Raw genomic sequence first — 6,082 nt, 5'->3', positions numbered from 1 at the left:
TGCTCCAGCCATGGGTTTCTCCAAGTGGAATAATCATGTAATCAGTGCACCTTCATGTCAACATAACAACAGGCAACTGACAAATAATGTCTTGTGGTGTTAGGAGCACAGCAATTTTGAGATGTTGACAGTGTTGTAGTCTGCACTTATAGCAGCTCAAACAATACTGCCAGCCTTTATAAGCTATACTTACTGCTTTGAGGTGTCGATGCGATCACAGCATTATTGCAGTGTCATTCATTTGAAATCAATTCATGAGTAACACTGAAAATAGCAAGGGGAAAAGAAATCGTATTTCTTGTTGTTAAAGGGATAAGACACTGAAGGCCTTATTTACTGTTTTTTTTATATTAGCAGCTCCACAAAACAGTTGAAAAACAGGCAAAAACAGGCACTGAAAGGCATCAAGAAGACAACAACCCATAGTAACTTCTTAACAAGACTGCAGCAGACAAAAAGTGCAGTAATGAAAGTTAGAGTTTGACTGTTTAATCATACTGTCCAGGGGGTATCCTGCCTTCGCCCAAAGTGAGCTGGGATAGGCTCCAGCCCCCCCCCCCTAACTCTGCCACTTTGAAGACCTGAGAATAGGCTGACCATGTTTCCCGATTGTAAAAACTCAAAATTTAAGACTAGTTATTGATTTATTGGTATGAAGTTAATAAAATTCTGTCATGGTTGACCTGGTTCCAAAAAACCCAATGGACACTCCTGAAATAAAGTTACTCCCCAAAGGGTCTACAGTCTTACTACATGTTTCATGTTCCAGGTCCAACAACCTTCCGTTTAACTTTTTAATTTTCGCTAAAAGCAACCAGATTATTTCTAATTTCTATTATTACAATAACTCTAAATTCTATAGTACTGTTGTTTTAATCACCAGAATCTTCACTATTGGTGACAGACAATCAGGAAAGTCAGCCATGTGTTTGAAACACAACATGTTTTGCAGATGCAACCCCTTCAAGAAAAAGAAAATTGTGTCAAGCGTGCAAAGTTGTAAACACGGTTTGAATGTGGGCAATAAATCTACAGTAACGTACCCATCTGACAGTGTGATGAGAACATGGCAAAGGGACTGGCCCCGAGACTGGAGCAAAAAGCTGAAAACACAGACCTGTGCTGTTTTCATGGGGCTCATCACCGTTTCATGTAATTGATTGGTGTCTTTAATAGTTTTCTATAATGTTCTTTACAGTGTTTTTACTGTTTAGGCAAAAGGGCTCCTAATACAATAAATTCAAAGAAGGTTTAAGTGTAGGGTACAAAATCCTGCAAACCATGCTGCAACTGGTACAGATTAAGATCGACAGGATCAAGTGGCATCCAGCGGTGAGATTGCAGATAGCAACTCATTGAATTCCACTTGCCTCACCCTTACCTTCCAAGCATGTAGGAGAAACTAGTGTCCCCAAAACATATGAAAAACCCGAAAGGTCCACTCTAAAACATGTATGTGGATGGTCCCTTCTGGCCGACTGTAGAAACATGGCGCTGCAACATGGCGCAATCCAGGGAAGAGGAGCCACGCCCTATGTGGATTTAAAGAACTCATTCTAAGGTGACGGAAAGAACTCAATCCTTAGTTTCAGGTGATCAAGTATGAATTATGAATACTATGCCATTTCTGCCAATACATCTTCCTCAATCCTACACACTGGTCCTTTAAATTGCTGTAAATACATTTGTGGCCTGTGCTGAAAATGAAAGACTTTACCTCTGTGTTGCTGAAGGTGACTTGGAAATCTTTGGACTCATTGATAATTTACTAGCAAGTGTAATGTCTGAGTAATGTCCTGCGCGATTCTGGAGTCAATAATGATGAGTTGCAGATTAAAGCTGAGGCATTGCAGATGTAGGGTGCATCTCTCCTGAACAAAAAGGTAATGGCCTGCTTATCCAAAGCAGATTAGAGTAGAGCGTCTTGCTCAAGGACACTTCGACATGCAGTCAGGAGTAAGCGATTGAACCACCAAATCCGCGCTTACCGGATGACCTACAGTACCACTCGACCTTGTTGACCGTATAATTCAGTGTGAATGGAGGAGGAGACCACGGTGGCACTGTCATCCTCACAAATCCAATTAATATTTCTTAATAATTTAAGAGAGGCAATAAAAACTGTATCTGTTCATTCTAAATGAACAGCTTAATGTTAATCTTGCTAAAATTCAGTCTGACTGGTATAATAATAATAATAATAATAATAATAATAATAATAATGTGGGGTATTTGTGAGCCACCAGCCACAGCAGATGGGGAGGAACAGGATCAGTTTCCTGCTGTTTAAGAGCCTATTTTGTGATTAACAGCTGATTTATGGTCTCTCAGAAAATTAGACTCCCCTTTTCTCTCCTGACTGTGAAATCATATCACAGATGAGGACAAATTCGGTCTCGTGTGGCATTGAGGGGTGAAATTAGATTGTGTGTATTTGTGTTTTGGTCAACAAGGGGAATTATAAAACCCCAGTGGTGGTTGTTCCAGGCCAACAGAGGATCTGCAGGTTTAGACGACACACATACTTTTATTTTCAGCATACTGTCTCGCAAATTGGCAAAAAAAAGAAAATGTACACATTACCATAAAAACAGAAACCCCTGTTTATATATGCACACATATATATACATATGTATGTGTATATATGCACAATAGCAGAGACATGCAATATTGTGTATTGCAATAAAGTCAATATTTAGAATATTCAGGTCTGAGCGATGTTGGCTGATTACAGTTGATTATAATTTTCACTTTTCTAGTGTATTCAATTGCACTGTATTGAAAAGAGTAGGTAACATGTTGTCCAACAGGAGGTTTCACACATGGGCCAACCAAATATTAGAATAGTGCTTTTGAAACAAGTAGATCCTACTACACAGTTGAATCAACAGCATGCACAACTTAGCTTCTTTTACATTTACTTAACTTTTCCAAAGCTAAGGTAGAAGGGAACCCACTTCTACATTCAATCATATGAGCTTCACTTTCAGATTTTCTTTATTTAGAAATAACAGGAATTCTGTGGAGGAAAAATTATATTCTGAACACACACAGTGCATCATGCGCATACCAGAAATTTATCCCACCAGACGGCTCTTTTTCTTTTGGGCCATGCAGGTTGTGCAGATCCTTGAACAAAAACAAAAAAAACATTCTTCATTTACTGTAATCTTGTTGCATGTCATTTTCCTCACTAGCCTGCAACCTATGTTAAATAAATTGCACAGAAAATAGCTTTCCGCACTGAAGATTTCACAATACCTTTACACTGCTATTCAATTATCAAGATTGTGCCAATTGCATTCTGATAATATGTCAACCAATTTTCTCCCCTATATTTGGGATTTTTATGTTCCTCCAGTTGAACAAGTGTCATTTTAAGTCAAGTAAAGCGACGCCAGATCAAAGGCATTTCTTTTTTTTGTAAACGCACACTTTCTCTGATCCTCATTCTGTGTCAGACAACATAGTCACATTTGCAGAATGCAGTTCGAAAATACTTTGATGAATCTGGTTTCTGAACATTTACCCTGATAGCACTGCTGAGAAAAACTTATTTGTGTCCTATAGTAATAACTCTATATATAGTTGCTCTGCAATTGTTTTGGCAGACATCAGACATAAAACTATATTTTGTTTCATTTTCAGCAGGAGATTTTAGTAAAATGACACCCACGTACATCAACTAAAAAGGAAAGAAAATAACTGAACATCACACATTTCAACTATTATTTTTCAATCCACGTGTAGAGGAAGACAAAATGACATCCTGCAATTAACAGCACAGTTTGTGCACATCTTGTGGTGACGTTTTGTGTGACTTTCCTTTAATATGGCCACAAGCTGAGAAATGGATGAAGTGTGTGAGTGTGTATTGGTCCGAAGGAGCTTTACCTCAACTGATTCTGGCCTAAATATATTCTCTCAGCACAATCAGAGCAAATCGCTGCCCTCGGGCCTCTATGGAGCTCTTGCTGTGGATAATTTCCAAAACCTCTTTCCGTTTGTTTGTATTTTTCCTTGAAATGCACATCAGCAACACTAGCTTTCACATTAATCCTACTCAGTGGCACTACAATCTTCTCTGGCTTTTAAACATATCTACTGAAACAGTTGGAAGCTAAATGTTGTACTCAAGTGCATTAATGGTTAGCTTCAAAGCCATCATTTTTGACGACTAGAGGGGAGAAAGTCCATGGCCTGGTATTTCCTTTTATCAACTTTTTGTGGAAAATGTATCAGATTGTTGCCTGATATTATTTACTGAATACATCAAACAGAAACAGAGAAGCATTAACATCCCACTGGAGTTTGCTTTCTGTCTTCTGAATGTACTGCAGGTCTTTAAAATCATTTTAGCCTTGGTTTGGTCTACTGACTGTTGAGAAAACCATCTCGGCCCCGTGGGCTTGTATGTCGAACTTTTTTCACAAGCACCTAATTTACTGCAGCTCTCCACCATTTCATTCTGGACAGATTGTGTACAATCAGCTAGTGTGAGCTTGCGAGCTGGAAGCGGCTGCTCACAGTCTTATATAAGGGGGACTTAACCAGCAACACACCAGAAACAATGAGCTTAAAGTGGCTTATAGCTACAGCTGCAAAATGGACAGTGACATCAGCAGCACCAGAAACGTGTTCACATTAAAGGGAATTGTCTTAATCTATGTTAAAATGCAAATTCAAAATGAATTAAACTACTGCACTATATAAAGAATGACGAGGATACTGGATGGTCCCAGCCAATGCAGGGAGTTCAATTTAAAATGTCCTTCATGACCCGTTGCCTTTTTTTTTTTTGCTATTTTAAAGCCGATAAAGAGAAAATGACTCAACATAGCTTCTCCATGTGTGTCTACAGCAAGTAGTTATTCTCAACATGCAGCCCATATGGCTACTAATTATAGTGTGTTCAAATCAGAGCCTGGGATGGCACCTTTTTACTCACCTTACTGCAGATGTGAGAGGCATCAGCTGAATAGCAGTAACAATGCCCTGTGTGACATCACCACTGTGATGTGAAGCACATTTCACAGATCATGGAGCAGGATTGTCGAGCAGGGATCACAGCTACTGGGAGACGACAGACGCCAAACTCGTGTCTGATACAACTTTTGGTCTGTTAGCCATGCCCTCCTCCTTTTCATGAACAATTAGACATTGTTTTTATCATGTTTTAGCTTGAAAATTGTCTCGCTTTACCAAATGAAACCCTTAAAAACTGCTCGCTCTCCTGCCTTGCTCTCTGTCCACCGTGTGTTATTATTGTGGGGCCGCTCTCAAACTCAACCATCTGAAGGTGGGGGGAGACGCCACCGCCATGTTGACCATATGGCCAGCTTATTATGCACTGGAAAAGCATCTTAATGAGAGCCCACGAACTGACAGAGACATTCTTTTGAGCCTACACAACACACACACACACACACACACACACACACACACACACACACACACACACACACACACTTTCATAGATGCACACACACATAACACATGCATGAAGATGAAATTAATATGGACTAACTGTGGACACAAACAAGAGCTTCATCACTTTGCAGTGAAAAAAGTGTGAAAAAAAATTGAAGCCGAGGCTGATATCGAAGCCCTGTGCTGACACCCAGTGGTGACAGCCCAACACTAACTGGCCAACAAGCCCAGCCTTAACACAAACTGATTACTTAGCTTTTTGTTGTTGTTGTGTTGTAACGATGCTTTGGACAAACAGCCTAAATGATGGATTTACAGGTCTAAACTGTGTTAAGCCCAAAAGAAAGAGATCAAACCTGATTATGGTTAGAAAAATAACCTAAATGTTCAATGCCAAGGCAAACAAGCACCATAAAGCCTGATTTTGGTTCGGTTGTACTACAACAGCAGTGTACCAGGGCCTGTGGTGCCAGCTGAGGTTTAGATTAATCATGAGCTTTACAATGCCAAAGTCCGATAAAGAAAAGATCAAACTCAGCATCTCCTGCTTCCCTTGGGGCACTGCTCACCAACCACACAGGTAATCATACGCAGCATATTAGTATACAAAACTCAGTCAAAAGGTTACACTGTACAACATGGAGTCAAGTGT

The sequence above is a fragment of the Embiotoca jacksoni genome, unplaced genomic scaffold, assembly GCF_022577435.1.
Source record: "Embiotoca jacksoni isolate LCO1_2020_lvr unplaced genomic scaffold, fEmbJac1.0.p SCAF_6, whole genome shotgun sequence".
NCBI lineage: Eukaryota > Metazoa > Chordata > Actinopteri > Embiotocidae > Embiotoca > Embiotoca jacksoni.
This window is presented reverse-complemented; position numbering follows the sequence as displayed.